Genomic DNA, 14,611 nt, shown 5'->3' with positions numbered 1-14,611 from the left:
TTGGCAGAAGGACTAAACCAGGTTATGGGTAACTGGCAGTCCTCAAGATCATTGGTGAGTTAGGGGGATATCCATCCCAAGCATTTGACTTCCTCAGGGGAATGAGCAGATGGGAGAAATTTGTTCCAATGGCCATGAAGAGAGTTGAAGCAGGTGCTGTGCAGCACTTAGAACTTGGTCAAACATCATAGATGCCAAAATTCATCCTGAGCCATCTCAAGTCATCCTGACTTTTGTATTGTCACTAAACTTTGATGACTCAGTAAGATAGAGTGAGGCTGATGGCTCTGTGCAGCTCTGCCTCACTTAAATCCAATTCACTAACAAGCCAAGACCTGATGCCATTGGTTCTCTTTCAAAATGAAGAACAACCACATGGTACAGGACAGGGCTGACATTTCAGGGAATGTTGGCAGGGTGACTTCCACGTCAAATCCTTTGGTCCAGGAAGCAAGATGATCAAAGCTGGGGAATCAAAGGCTGTTACTAACATGAAAGTATCATGGCGGGGCAGGGTACAGCTAGGTGGTGCAGTAGATAAAACACCAGTCCTGGATTCAGGAGGACCTGAGTTCAAATCTGACCTCAGACATTTGACACTTACTAGCTGTATGACCTTGGGCAAGTCACTTAACTCTCATTGCCCCACAAAAAAGTATGAAAGTATCATGGAGGCTTTCCTGAAAGAGGCAGCATTGACCTGGGCATTAAAGAATAGATAGAAACCTAACATGTAGATATGTATGTGTGTATGCATGCATGAATGTATACACTCAAACACATACACATATGGAAGCTCGTTGGCACAGTGTCTGGAGCACTGGATCTGGAGTCAGGAAGACCATCTTCTCAAGTTCAAATTTGGCCTCAGACACTTATTAGCTGTCTGTCCCTGGGCAAGTTCCTTAGCCATATTTGCTTCAGTTTCTTCATATGTAAAATGAGCTGGAGAAAGAAATGGAAAACCACTCCAGTGTTTTTGCCAAGGAAACCCCAAATGGGGTCACAAAGAGTTGAACACAATTGAAAAATGACTGAACTGAGAAATACAACAAAGAATAAAGATCAGAGAATTCACCTCTGGGGCAAAGGACAATGTAAACAAACATGTATCCTGGAGAGAGATGCACTTGTCCAATTGGGCTGGAGGAGAGAGTGTGTAGATGAGGTAATGTGACCTCAAATTGGAAAGGCTTGTGTGTGCATGTAGGCACAGTGGTCTTGAATATCAGGGAAAGGAATTTCAACTTTCCTTAGAAGACAATAGGGTGGGGGCAGCTAGGTGGCACAGTGGATAAAGCACTGGCCTTGTATTCAGGAGGACCTGAGTTCAAATGTGGCCTCAGACACTTGACACTTACTAGCTGTGTGACCCTGGGCAAGTCACTTAACCCTCATTGCCCTGCAAAATAAAAAAGAAGACAATAGGGAGCCCCAGAGGGCTTTTGAGGAGAGGGAAGTCATACCCAAATCTGTGCTGGAAAGCCAGGTGAAAGAGTCCAGATAAGAGCAGAGAGATGAGACAGGGAGAGCCTTTTGGAAGCCATTACTATAGCCCTGGTTCATGAAACAAAGGCCTGTGTTCAACTGTGGACAATGGGAAGAAGAGAATGGGAATACCCAGGGAAGTCCTGTCCGTGGTGCTAGAAGGCTTCATTTCTAGAAATGCTCTTCTCCTTTGCAGAAACCCTGCTGGATGAGGTGCGATTCTGCAAATCACCAGCAATGGAGCAGCCACCTCTCACAACTCCCTGGTTACCAGAGAAGAAGGGAGAGGAAACTTTTTGACACGATAATACCTTTTTTTCCTGTAGCTGAATTGTGTGTGTGAATCTCAAAGTTCTAGAGATGTAGCCCAGGTCACAGTGCCCAATGGCTGGCATTTCTCTTTTCCTTCAGCTAACAAGGCATGTCAGGGCTGTGATCTAGGACACTGTCCATTTCTGCTTTGATCCTCCCTCCTTTATCTGAGATAGGCAGGGCCAGTGTTGTTATCCCTACTTTGTGGCTGAGATTCAGGAGGTCAAGTGATTAACATAAATTCACATAGCTAAAAAATGGCAGAGCCAGAATGTGAACTTAGGTTTATCTGACTGAAAGCTCTGAATCTTTCTCCATACAATTTTGACTCCTCTAAGTCACAATACTAGTGTGGTATGGTCTGGAGGAAGGACACACCCAAGCAGCCTTCTTGACTGCCGCCTCCCAGGCCTACCACCTACTCAAAGGGAGCAAAGAGGTGCAAGCAATCTCTGAAGTCCAAGAAATGTTCCGTAAGCCACACTGAATTCCCATGAGAGTGCCTTCAATGGTCAGTGTGTCATCTTTCCCCAGGATCAGTTTTCTAAGTTGGCTGATTTGAGCAGCCCCAACTCATTTTTATGAAAAGTAGAAACTATTGCTTTTTCTTTTTTCTTTCTTTTTCTGGGGGGTGGGGGTGGGGCAATGAGGGTTGAGTGACTTGCCCAGGGTCACACAGCTAGTGTAAAGTGTTTGAGGCCAGATTTGAACTCAGGTCCTCCTGAATCCAGGGCCAATGCTTTATCCACTGCTCCATCTAGCTGCCCCTATTTCCTTTTCTTAAAAGACAGCTTGTTTATATATTTTGTCACCTATATTTCCCATGTCCTTCCCTTGTCCACTGCCAGATAGCCATCCCTTAAAGTGTGAAGAACAAATAATGTTTTATAAAACTGTGTCCAAAAAGTCTGATGTTATGTGCAGCACCCTGCATCCATTTCCCCCTCTCCACTTCTATAAATGGGGCAGCTACTGGGGTCTGCTTAGTCCTTTTCTTTAGAGCCAATTATAGTCAATATATTACTTTAAGATCGACTCTCAGTGTCTCTCCCAGAGTATAATGACAACAGCTACTTGTAGGTGGCATGGGAGTTTGATCAGGGGATGATTCTCAGGTCTATTTATCTATACCTAACCTCTCTCCTAATTTCCCATTTTTGCATCTCCAATTGTCTATTAGAATTCTCAGATTGGACACCCCATAGACAACTTAAATTCCACATATGATAAAATGACCTTGTTGTATATATCCCTAAACCCTCCCCCACCCCAAACTTCCCTGTAACTGTTGAGGGTGCCCTCAGCCTCCAAGTCACCCAGGATCAGAAATTAGGTGTCGTCCACAATTCCTCATTCTCCATTCCCTGCTCCCATATCCTATCAGTCACCAAGCCTTGTTGATTCTACCTTTATAACTAACATGTCTTGCATAAGCCCCTTTCGTTTTCTGACATTGTCTCCACACAGGCTCAGGCAGCCATCACCTCATTCCCTGACCATTGCAATAGCCTCCACTCAGCTGTCAGACTGATCTTCCTAAAATGCAGCTCTGGCCATATAACTCCCCTATTCAATTAAACTCCAGTGAGTTCTTGTTATTTCCAGGATCCAATATGAAACCCTCTGTTTGGCTTTTAACTCCCTAGGCAGCCAGGTGGTGCAGTCAATAGTAATTGGCCTGGAGTTAAAGAGACCTGACTTCAAATTCCATTTTAGACACTTTTAACTACTTGAGTGACTTTGGGCAAGTCACTTAAACTGGCTAACTCTTTACTGCCAAATGCAGCTAATAAGAGCAGCTGCCTTCCAGGACTGTTGTGAAGATGAAATAAGTTATCTGTATAGCACTTAGCACAGTGTCTGGCACATAGTAGGTGCTTAATAAATACTTGTTTGTATCTTTCCTTCTTCCTTCCTAAGCTGATCCTTTCTGACCTCCCCTGCCTTCTTTCACCTTGCTCACTCAGACATACCGTGATTAGGTAACACTAGCTTTTTTGTTGAGTCTCCCTCTCCTAAATCTGGGCTTTTCCCCAGGCTGTCCTCCATACTGGAAATGCTTTCCCATCTCATCTCTACCTCCTGGCTCCCCTGGATTCTTTCAAGTCCCAACTAAAATCCCACCTTCTGCAAGCCATCTTTCTTCATACCTCTTAAAGCTATTGCCTTTCCTCTGTGGCTGTTTTTGATTAATCATCTCTGCAGTTTGTACAAAATTGTGCAAACACTTTTTTCCATGTTCTTTTCCCCATTACACAGTGAGAGCTGAAAATGTTTGCCTTTCTTTGTATCTCCAACCCGTAGAACACTATCTGACACAGAGCAGACACTTAACAGGTGATTTTTAACTGCACTTACCATTGCTGATTGCCTCCATTGTTTGGGTGGTTGACAATTCTCCCTCCACCCACAGACAGACAGCATTTATTAGGAACCTAATATGTGTCAGGAAGTTTCTTCAGAGGGCTGGGGCCACCAAGAAAGGCAAAGACATGCTCTGCCATCATGGAACTCACGTACTAAGGAAAGAGACACATAGAAACAATTCCATACATTTAAGGTAGATACAGAGAAGATGGTAGATCACCTCAGCTGGAAGGAAGGCATTTGAAGCTAGGGAAAGCATGCAGTACAGCAGAAAATGACCTTCTGCAGAAGGGGGGATTTCAGCTGAATCTTAAAGAAAGCCAGAGAAATTAGTAACCAGGGGTGACAGAGAGCATTTGAGATGTGGAGGGCCGCCATCTGGGAAAGAGAAGCACTCTGTTTTCTTTGCATTTGTCAATTTAAATCAATTAATAATTGATTGACAAACATTTATTAAGCACCTACTATGTGTCAGACACCATGCTAAACACTGGAGATAGTTTCCATATTAATTTTGAATTGAGAGGGCAGCTAGATGGCACAGTGGAAAAAAGCACTGGCCCTGGATTTCGGAGGACCTGAGTTCAAATCCAGCCTCAGACACTTTACACTGACTAGTCGTGTCACCCTGGGCAAGTCACTTTGATGGAGGCAAAAAAGGGTTAATAGAAAAACCTAAGACCCAAGCTCTAATTCAGATAGGAGCCCTAAAAGGGTTTCAGGCCCCAGTTAATGGATAACTTACAAGTCAGGATGCTAAGTTCTCTTACCCACAGAAATCAGTACCCATAATGAGAACAGAGGGAGCTAGGCTGTGAAGACCTTAAATAAAATGACAGGCTATTGAAATTCAGCCTAGGAATAAATGATAAATGAAGATGTTTTGAAACTAAGCATGGGAATCAGAAATAGACATGTGCAGAAAAGGCCAAATTTGTTCCCAGATTCACCTTATGACATGTAAACCCCCAAAACACACCTCCACAGAAAAAGGTACCCACCTTGGGGGGTTGGCTTAGGACCCCAGGAACTACAAATTAGGATAAGACCTCCCCTGTACCTCCCTAAAGTAGAGATTATTATAATGAGACTGATAATCAATTTATCCATACTATAAATATAACTGTCTTTTCTTTCACTATTTGAGAGACACCTTTCCAGTATTCTGGTTCTCTCCCTGTGGGCACCCACAGTATTGCATTAAAAATTGAGAAACTGAGTCACTGAGTTTTGTAATTCTTTTGAGATGACTCATAATCAATTTGACCCCTAATTCCAGCCCACATCAACTTAACCCTCTTTGCCCTGAAAAAAGAAAAAAAAGAAAAAAATGTACTTTTTTCCTTGGTAGTTTATCTTTTTCAGTTTTTAAAATTTTTTTGGTGAGGCAATTGGGGTTAAGTGACTTGCCCAGGGTCACACAGCTAGTAAGTGTTAAGTTCCTGAGGTCAGATTTGAACTCAGGGCTTCTGAGTCCAGGGCCGTGCTCTATCTACTGTGCCACCTAGCTGCCTCCTCAGGTTTGTTTTTGTTTTTTTATAATGGTTGTGTTCAATTGTTTCTGAATCTTTCTTCTCTAGTGTATTCCATTGATCTTGTTTTTTATTTTTAAGAAGCATCAAATGGTGGCAATGATTGCTGCTTCATAGTTTGAGGCCTGGAAGTGCTAGTCCCCCTTTATCCCCTCTCAGCTGCTGACTCCTATTGGTGTGTGCTTAGGCCACTCACCCTTGTGCATGCAGGATGCTTAGAGCTCTGTGTTAGAGCTCACTATGGGACCCATTAGGGATCTTGTAACTTTGAAGTCTGTGAGAAAAAAAAAAGTAGCATTTCAGTCATGTAGTTTCCTTTCTTGAATGTTCTCTTCTGTATGTTCCTGTTTTTCTTCTTTTCCTAAGACTAGTGCTTTCTCCTACTTTTTGGCCCATTTTTTCTTTTTCTTTTATTTTGTGGGGCAATGAGGGCTAAGTGACTTGCCCAAGGTCATGCATCTGGTAAGGGTCAGGTGTCTGAGGCTATTATCTTTTCTAACCTTACTATTTTGGGGGTTCAAGATGATAAGGGCAATGTTATAGAGCATAGAGTTTGAGGGAAATCATGAAAGAACAGAGGGGATATCTGTGTGCTGCTGAGTCCTCAGGGTTCATGATCTGCCTCAGATTTCACTTTTGGAAGAAGCTCAGTCACCTCCAGCCTCTAGATGTCATCTATTGGGAGCAAGAGGGACCTCAGTTCAAATCTAGCCCCCTGGTCCTCACCAGCTGCTGGTGCCTCTTCCTCTTTGATTAGTGTTCAGTAGTTTCAGTCCTGTCTGACTCTTCTTGATCCCAATTGAGGTGTTCTTGGCAAAGGTCCTGGAATGTTTTGCCACTTCTTTCTCCAGCTCACTTTACAGATGAAGAGATTGAGGCAAACAGGGTAAAGTGACTTGCTTGGGGTCACACAGCTAGTAAGTGTCTGATGCCATATTGGAACTCAGGCCTGGCTTACTAGGCCCAATGCTCTATCCACTGTAGCATCACTTAGCTACAATCTAAGACTACCTTCCATTTAATCTATATACATCTTATGTGCACCTAATTATTTTCATGATGTAAATAATTATAACTAGTTTATTATAGTAACAAAACTATTTATTACTAGTAACTATTTACTTATTGTAGCTTGTATGTACTAAGGTATTTACTTTATTGTCTCCCCTCTTACCTCTTAACCTCTCTTTGTCTCAATTTCCTTAACTGTGAAATGGGGATAATGAGATTACCGACCTTCCAAGTCTACTGCAATAATGTGTTAAAACAAGAACAGTACATTACCTGGTCAATAGTAGGTGTGCCTGTTCTCTCCTTCCCCCATTAGAACGTGAGCTCCTTGAGGCTAGGGACCAAGATGCTGCCTTTCCTTGTATTCTTAACACAGAGCAAGAACTTAATGCTTATTGACTGACAATCTAACTAGCTGTCTGTCAAGTCAACAAGCATTTATTAATACATACCCTGTGCTAGGCACTGTGCTAAGTGCAGAACACAAAATACAAGCAGAAAGAAAGTCACTGCCACAGATAAAAGGGAGCTGAAGGGGGTGGTGAAAGGGAGGGGAAGAAGGTGCTACAGAAAGGAGCATAGTAGAAGAAACCTAGGGAAGTCAGAAGCATGCCTGGAGAGGAATGAAGGCTACAGTATTTCTATGCATGAGTCATATAAAACTCCCTGACCTTCAGTTTCTTCCTCTGTAAAAATAGGGGTAATGACACCAAAAGCAGTTGCCACACAGGAGGTCTTCTGTGGGATATTCAAGTAAGAATATATAATATTCTCCCCAAATGATAAATGATCAAGGGACATGAACAGTTTTCAGATGAAGAAATGAAACCTATCTATAGGAATATAAAAACCATGTTCTAAATCACTATACACCTCCATGGAAAAAGGTACCCACCTCAGAGGTTGGCTTTAGCCCCCAAGAACTCCAAATTAGGATAAGCCCTCGCCTATACCTCCCTAAAGTGGAGATTATTATAATAAGATTGATAATCATTTTTATTCATACTATAAATATAACTGTCTTTTCTTTCCCTAGTTGAGAGATACCTCCATAGTGCTCTCTCTCTAATCACTCACAGTAGGGCAAAACAACTTGGGAAACTGAGTCACTGAGTCTTATAATTTTTGGGGATGACACAATCAATGTGATCAATTAATTCCATCCCACATCAGAAATATGTAGGTTCTAATTCAGCTTGATGTATGACTGTGGGTGTCAAAATCTCTCCCAGTCTCAGTTTCCTCATTTATAAAATAATGGTATTCATCCCTTCAGGATGTACTTTACAGAGCCAAGAAATAACAGATAACTGTCAACCAATTTCTATAGATATGTCTCCTGTCCTTATTGTATATCACTTCATTTTCTTGCAGCCCAGAAGCTTCCTCTGCAAAATGAGGATGTTGGGCAACATGATTCTAAAGCCCCCTCCAGCTCAGTCAATTTCTCTTGTATTAATTCAATTCAATTTGATTTTATTCTGTCATGAATTCTACCCCATCCATTGAGAAAAAAAGAAAAAAACCAAGTGTGTCCTAAACATGTCAATAAAGCAAATTTCCATGCTAATCATCAGACATTTTCTGTACATGATCTACAAGAGATTGATTTCTTTCTTGTACTTTTAAAAGTGGAGGGCACATGATAGAAGAGGATCTCCAAATCCAAGGAAAAAAAAAGAAAGAAAGAACTGTGGAGTATAGATGCTGATTGAACCACATTATTTCTTTTGTTTTGGGCGCTGTTGTTTTTTTTTTCTCTACTTTGAGGTTTGGCATCACTGCTCTGATTCTTTCTCTTGTAACAGGATTAATGCAGAATTAGGATTAATGTTATTATGTGTATATATAAGTGTGTGTATATATATATATATCTATATGTATATATATAGATATATAGATATAACCTATATCAGATTACCTGCTGTCTAGGGGAGGGGGGAGGGAGGGGAGGGAGGGAGAAAAATCTGAAATTGTAAAGCATGTATAAACAAAAGTTGAGAACTATCTTTACATGTAACGGAAAAAATAAAATATCTCATAAAAAAAAAGTGGAGGGCATCTGAAATCTCATAATTGTCTGATGTACAGATTTTGAACATCAGGCCTGACTCCAGAGAGGACTTGAGAAAGACGAGACCTGAGAATGAACTGGGGGGAGGGACCAGGGCCCTTTACAAAGCTCTGGAGGTTTAGACTAGAAATCAGAAGCAGACAAAGGCAGAGGCCATTCTTCCAAGAGAAAACGGCAACTACTAAACTGGCTGATTTTTACTGAAGAGGTCAAGTCCTCACGATCAGTTCCCAGCAGCTGCCACTTTCTCATTCTCACATGTTCCCAAGCTGATAGCACTGCTATTGCTACTGTCAAGCTCAGCTTTCCTTTTCCAGCATAAAATAGAGCCTGGCCATTTCTTTCTTTCTTTTGTTTTTAAACCACAGAGAATAAATAAATAAATAACATATGTGCTCCAGCCACCATGCTTGACTTTGAATACAAATTGTAGCCTGGTTTTTCTTCCAATGTAATTGACACCTGTTTATAATTATTATGTATGATCTTTAGGGGAAAACAAAGAATGGCAATGAAAGAAAGGAAGGAAGGAAGAAAGGAAGGAAGGAAGAAAGAAAGAAAGAAAGAAAGAAAGAAAGAAAGAAAGAAAGAAAGAAAGAAAGAAAGAAAGAAAGAAAGAAAGAAAAAAGAAAGGGAGGGAGGGAGGGAGGAAGGAAGGAAGGAAGGAAGGAAGAGAAAGAGTGTTGAATATTAAAATATACAGTTATTGTTGCCTGTATCCTACAAACAGATAAGAAAGATTAATCTTTAATATATCCTACAAAATTAGTAAACAGATCAGAGAAATTATAATATCTTATAATATCTCCTATAATTTGTTTCCATACCTGTCCTTCTACAAAAAACCCAGATCAAAGAACATGGCTACAAACCCAGATCCGAGACAAACAAACAAAAAAAACATACTACCAATTTAATTTTGTCCCAAAAAGAAATATAACATGATCATGCAGGAGACTTCCCTCCTAAGAAGGGAGCTCGGGGACTCCCCCTTTCTTAGGGTATATAAGGGTTTTTTTGTCCATGGGTTACAGGGCGTTGTCAGTTACAGATCAACCCAATAGCAAATACTATAAGAAGAATGGATGTAACAGAGGCATCATGATAAGATTACAGGATTCCAAAAAAGGTCTGGCAAGGATAAGGATGCTGATATATCCCCATAAGATAGGAACTTTCTATACTTAGGGAAAAGAAGTTACCTAGTAGGGACTTTCATCAGCTAGCTATCTGGGTTCAGTTTGGAATTCAGTTAAAGGACATTTTGCTCCTATTAACCCAGGGTTTCTTAAAAAATACTTTTGGATAATAAGGCACCTCCATCAAATCCAGGTGATCCACATATTCATATTAATGAGGGGGGGAAGGAAGGAAGGAAGAAGGAAGGAAGGGAGGGAGGGAGGCAGAGAGAGAGTGAGTGAGTGAGAGAGAGAGAGAGAGAGAGAGAGAGAGAGAGAGAGAGAGGCAGATAGTGACAAATACAATTTACTAAGAACTGACTGATTCTCATCTGGTCTCCATTCCCAAGCCAATGAATTGACTGGGACTGACGAGACTTTGTTTAATTTCAGACTCTGATTATTTCATGGATTTTCCAAACAATCCCCTCTCAGAAGTTCCCAAGCTTACTTCCTAGACTTTAGATTTTTATGCAAAAGAAACTAATGATGTGGGGGGTTAGTACATGTAGAGGAATTAAGAGACTATTAAAGTTTAAACTGTCCAACTTGCTATCAGGATGGACACACCTAAGAGGTAGGGGGAGCTTGAATTCTATAGCAGGAAAGTCAGTTGGGCATGTCTACTGCCTGATAACTCCAGAGGTCTGGGCTATCATTCCAAAAGAAAAATTCCCCTGACTCTCAGGAGGAATTTTCCATTGTGAGATGGTTACCCCATCTATCCTCTATAAAAGCTTTAGCCTTTCTTCTGTTCAAGGAGGAGAATGTTTTTAAGCCATTTCCTTCCCATGAAGGGAAGTCTGACCACTTTATTCTAATTCCACTGTGAGCAAGAGTTCTAATTTACACAAAGGAATACCTAAGGACCCCCATTACCTATTTCCCCCATGACACTAAGGCAAAAGAACCTATCTGTGAGAAACTGACTCTTCCCAGAGACAATCTCTTCCCTCTCTGTTCTGTGACCCCATGTAAACCCTGTCCCGAGTTCCCATCTCTAGGTATTCTTAGCATCTTCTATGAAATGCTTTGAGCTACAACTCTTCTTCCCCAATTAAAGACCTTTATTTTATTATATTGATTGCTTTACTAATTTTCAGGTTGACAAGAAATAGTGGGAGAGATAGACAGAGACAGAGAGAGATATAGGAAAAGAGAAATGATATAATCAATTATAATAAATAATGTATTAAAATGTGGGGCAGATCCAAATTTGAGAGGCTTGTTGCTGGCCATTGATATGTGATAAAGGCATCAATGTGCCTTCTGGCTAAAGGACATTGGCCTTGTTTCCTTCACACAGCTTTTGTTCTTGCATATCTAACCAGAGAGTGCTGGCTGGACTTGTGACCTGGATGGGAAGGGGGCTAGTTCACCCAAAGAATTGGAAGCCCATCAGGAATCCTGTAAAATACAGAGATTTTTTAGGAGAGAGGAATATATGGAGGGAGGGGGATGACTATGGAAAACTGTCCCACTGGAGTAGGAGAAAACCTGTTTTTTCTATGTTTATAAAATAAAGGGGAGGAAATTACAAAGGAAGCAGAAATACAAAAACTTGAAAGGACCAGATGACTCAGAGGGGATCTTGGAATAATGGGGTATCAGTAGAATATGCAGGATCCCCCCATATCCTTCATATCACCTTGCAGACCTTGGTATTGCTTATCAGTGTACCAGGCTCTGGTTATACCATGCCTTCTTCCAGAGATGGGAGACAGCTGTTTTTCCCTTGGATTTGGAGATTGGAATATTTTGGATTTCTTGGAGTCCCATTGCATCCCCAAAACAAGATATATGCAGCATAAATTGGAGATAATCCACCGATGGATGGCCCTAGATTTAAGGAGGATTAGAAAGGCTTCTTGCAGAAAGTGGGATTTTAGTTGAGTCTTTGAAGCAAGTCAGAGAAGCCAGAAGGTACAGATGAGGAGGGAAAGAATTGCAATAATGGGGAACAGCCAGTGAAAATAAAATACCTGGAGATAAGGGGTAGGTCTCCAGCCTTCTCTTGAATACCTTGAATGATGGGTGACTCACTGCATCTCAAGGTAACATATTACAATTTAGTATATCTCTGATTGTAATAAACTTTCCTCCCTTCCTTCTCTTCCTCAAATCTGCCTCTGGATCATCCAGCTATTTCTCAGTTCTGCTTTTTGGGACCAAGCAGAACATGTCTGATCACTCTTTCACATGACAGCACTCCAAATGCTCGAAAAGAGCTATCATTTTCATATTGTCTTCTCTTCTTCAGACTAAACTTCTCTACTTGCTTTTATCAAATTTTAGTGGAACCAACTCAAGGTCTTTCCCTATTGTGATCATCACCTATGGGCATGTTTAAATTCACTTCGAAGCCCTAAATGAAAGCAGGTCCCTTAGAAGATGAGAGGTTCCCTGACAGTGAGTATGTATGGGGCTCAACAGCTTCAATGTAGCACATGCATTTGTTTTATTTTTAATGAAGTGGTGATTTGTAGACAATGTATCCAAAATATGACTGAATCAAGGTGTGATGACCTTTTAAAAATAGTTAGTCTTTCTGTTGTCCTGCAGTTGTCAAAGTTCATACTGAGGTAGTGGAAAGAAGTCACTAGTTTGGTAGTAGAAGACTATATAGCTGAGACCTGTATGAAGAGCAAGCACCTCCAGATAGTGAGGAAACCATAATCCATGAGTGGGATTTGCCATGTGTCCTTGGTGTACATTGTTCCAATGATTGCTCACCAAGTACAGGGAACACTCAGGCAACAATGTGAATCTATATAATTATATGTGTAAAATCAGGAAGAAACAAGTAAGCCCAGGAGGACAGATGGAAGGAATGAAAAGGAGCCAAGGTCTGAATGGCAGTGCTGCTAAACAGGGTGGGTCACTGCCAAGATTGAGTGTCTGGCAACAAGGGGATGGAAATTACAGATTCTTTTTGACAGGAAACATCCAACCTGACAGTCCTGTCCACTCAGAGTTTTAAAGGAGGCTCAATAAACATGACTGTTAGCAATGTTGAGGGCTAGGCAAGGGCTGGTGCTGAGTGAATATCAATATGAGACTGTTGAACTGAGGGATGTCTTAGCAGCTGTCTCCAGAACAGAGAAAGGCATGAGTGTTTCCACTGAATTGTGTGACATGAGACAGCTTTAAGAGACAGGATATTCAGCTGTAAAAGACCCAGACTATACCAAAGGCCATCCAATTTAGAAACAATTAGGCTTAGGCTTAAGGATCTGGCATTTCATTAATAGAGGGAACTAGTGCATGATGGAACTTAAGCCAGGGCAGGTTGGCTTCTTTTCTAAAATTAACACATTTAGGGGGCAGCTAGGTGGTGCAGTGGATAAAGCGCCAGCCCTAGATTCAGGAGGACCTGAGTTCAAATCTGTTCTCAGACACTTGACACTTACTAGCTGTGTGGCCCTGGGCAAGGCACTTAACCCTCATTGCCCTGCAAAAACAAAAACAAAAAAAAAATAAATTCACATATTTAGAATGTTTGCCAAGACCCCGAGAGGTTCAGTGACTTGCCTAGGGTGAGACTGTCAGTAAGTACCAAAGGCAGGACTCAGACTCAAGTTTCCCTGGCTCCATTCACTGAATAACACTGCCTCTGATGGAATAACTCCAATTGAAACATGAGAGACAGTGAGTTATAGTGGATACAAAAGTATTCTTGAAGTACAAACAATTTGGATTCCCATCCCACTAGTGACATATATTGGCTGTGTTACGCTAGGCACAACATCACCTCTCTTGGTGTGCTATGTAGTTCTCTGACACTACATTTTAGAACAGGGACTGAACTGTGTTGGTCAAGGGGATTTCTTCATGGAGACTTCCCTAAACCAATGTTCATATAAACAAATCCTTATACAAGATGGGAAATAGTAATGCCTGACACTGACGCAATGCTTTAAGGTTAGCCAAGGATCTTCTATACACATTTGCCTCAAAGCATTGGCAGGGGTTCTGGTGGGTATGATGATCACAATTGTACAGATGATGAAACCAAGACTTGGAGACAGGAAGTAGGTTGCCAAGGGGCTGAAACTAGGTATGCCTGGGGCTGGGCTGGACACTGTATACACTGCTCTTCACATTTACATAGTATATTAGCATAGGAAGGAACTTTTGATAGCATCCATCAAGGACGTTGGACATTGGACTTCTTACATTGGAAGTGAATGGAATCCACCCCCTCCCCAATTTCCAGAGGATGACACTAAGTCTCAGAAAGGAGATAGACCATGTCTATTTCATGTGACACACTTGCAGCACAATGGGGGCTAGAACTCAGAGACCAGGCCCCCTGACTGCCTAGGTAGTGTATACCCTGTACCTTAGATCACAATATAAAAGGGCAGGAATGGCTCAAATCCCCTTAATTTTAATACCACTCTACAGAAGGCCTGAGAGCTGTCTTAGTTTATTCCACAATAAAATAAGACCCAAAACATGCCTCCTAGTAGTTGCTGCCTCATAATAAAGGATTCAAAATGACAAGTGCTTTTTCCTTTGACCATTTTGGCTGGTAAGTTCCAGTAATTTCATTCAGACAAAGGGAAACATAGGAAATTAACAATTTTATTGATTCCGACAAATGATGAAAGTGAAAAGAGGAATAGCATAGAAAATGGAGAAATATG

The sequence above is a fragment of the Dromiciops gliroides genome, chromosome 2, assembly GCF_019393635.1.
Source record: "Dromiciops gliroides isolate mDroGli1 chromosome 2, mDroGli1.pri, whole genome shotgun sequence".
NCBI lineage: Eukaryota > Metazoa > Chordata > Mammalia > Microbiotheria > Microbiotheriidae > Dromiciops > Dromiciops gliroides.
Note: the sequence above shows the minus strand (reverse complement) of the source record.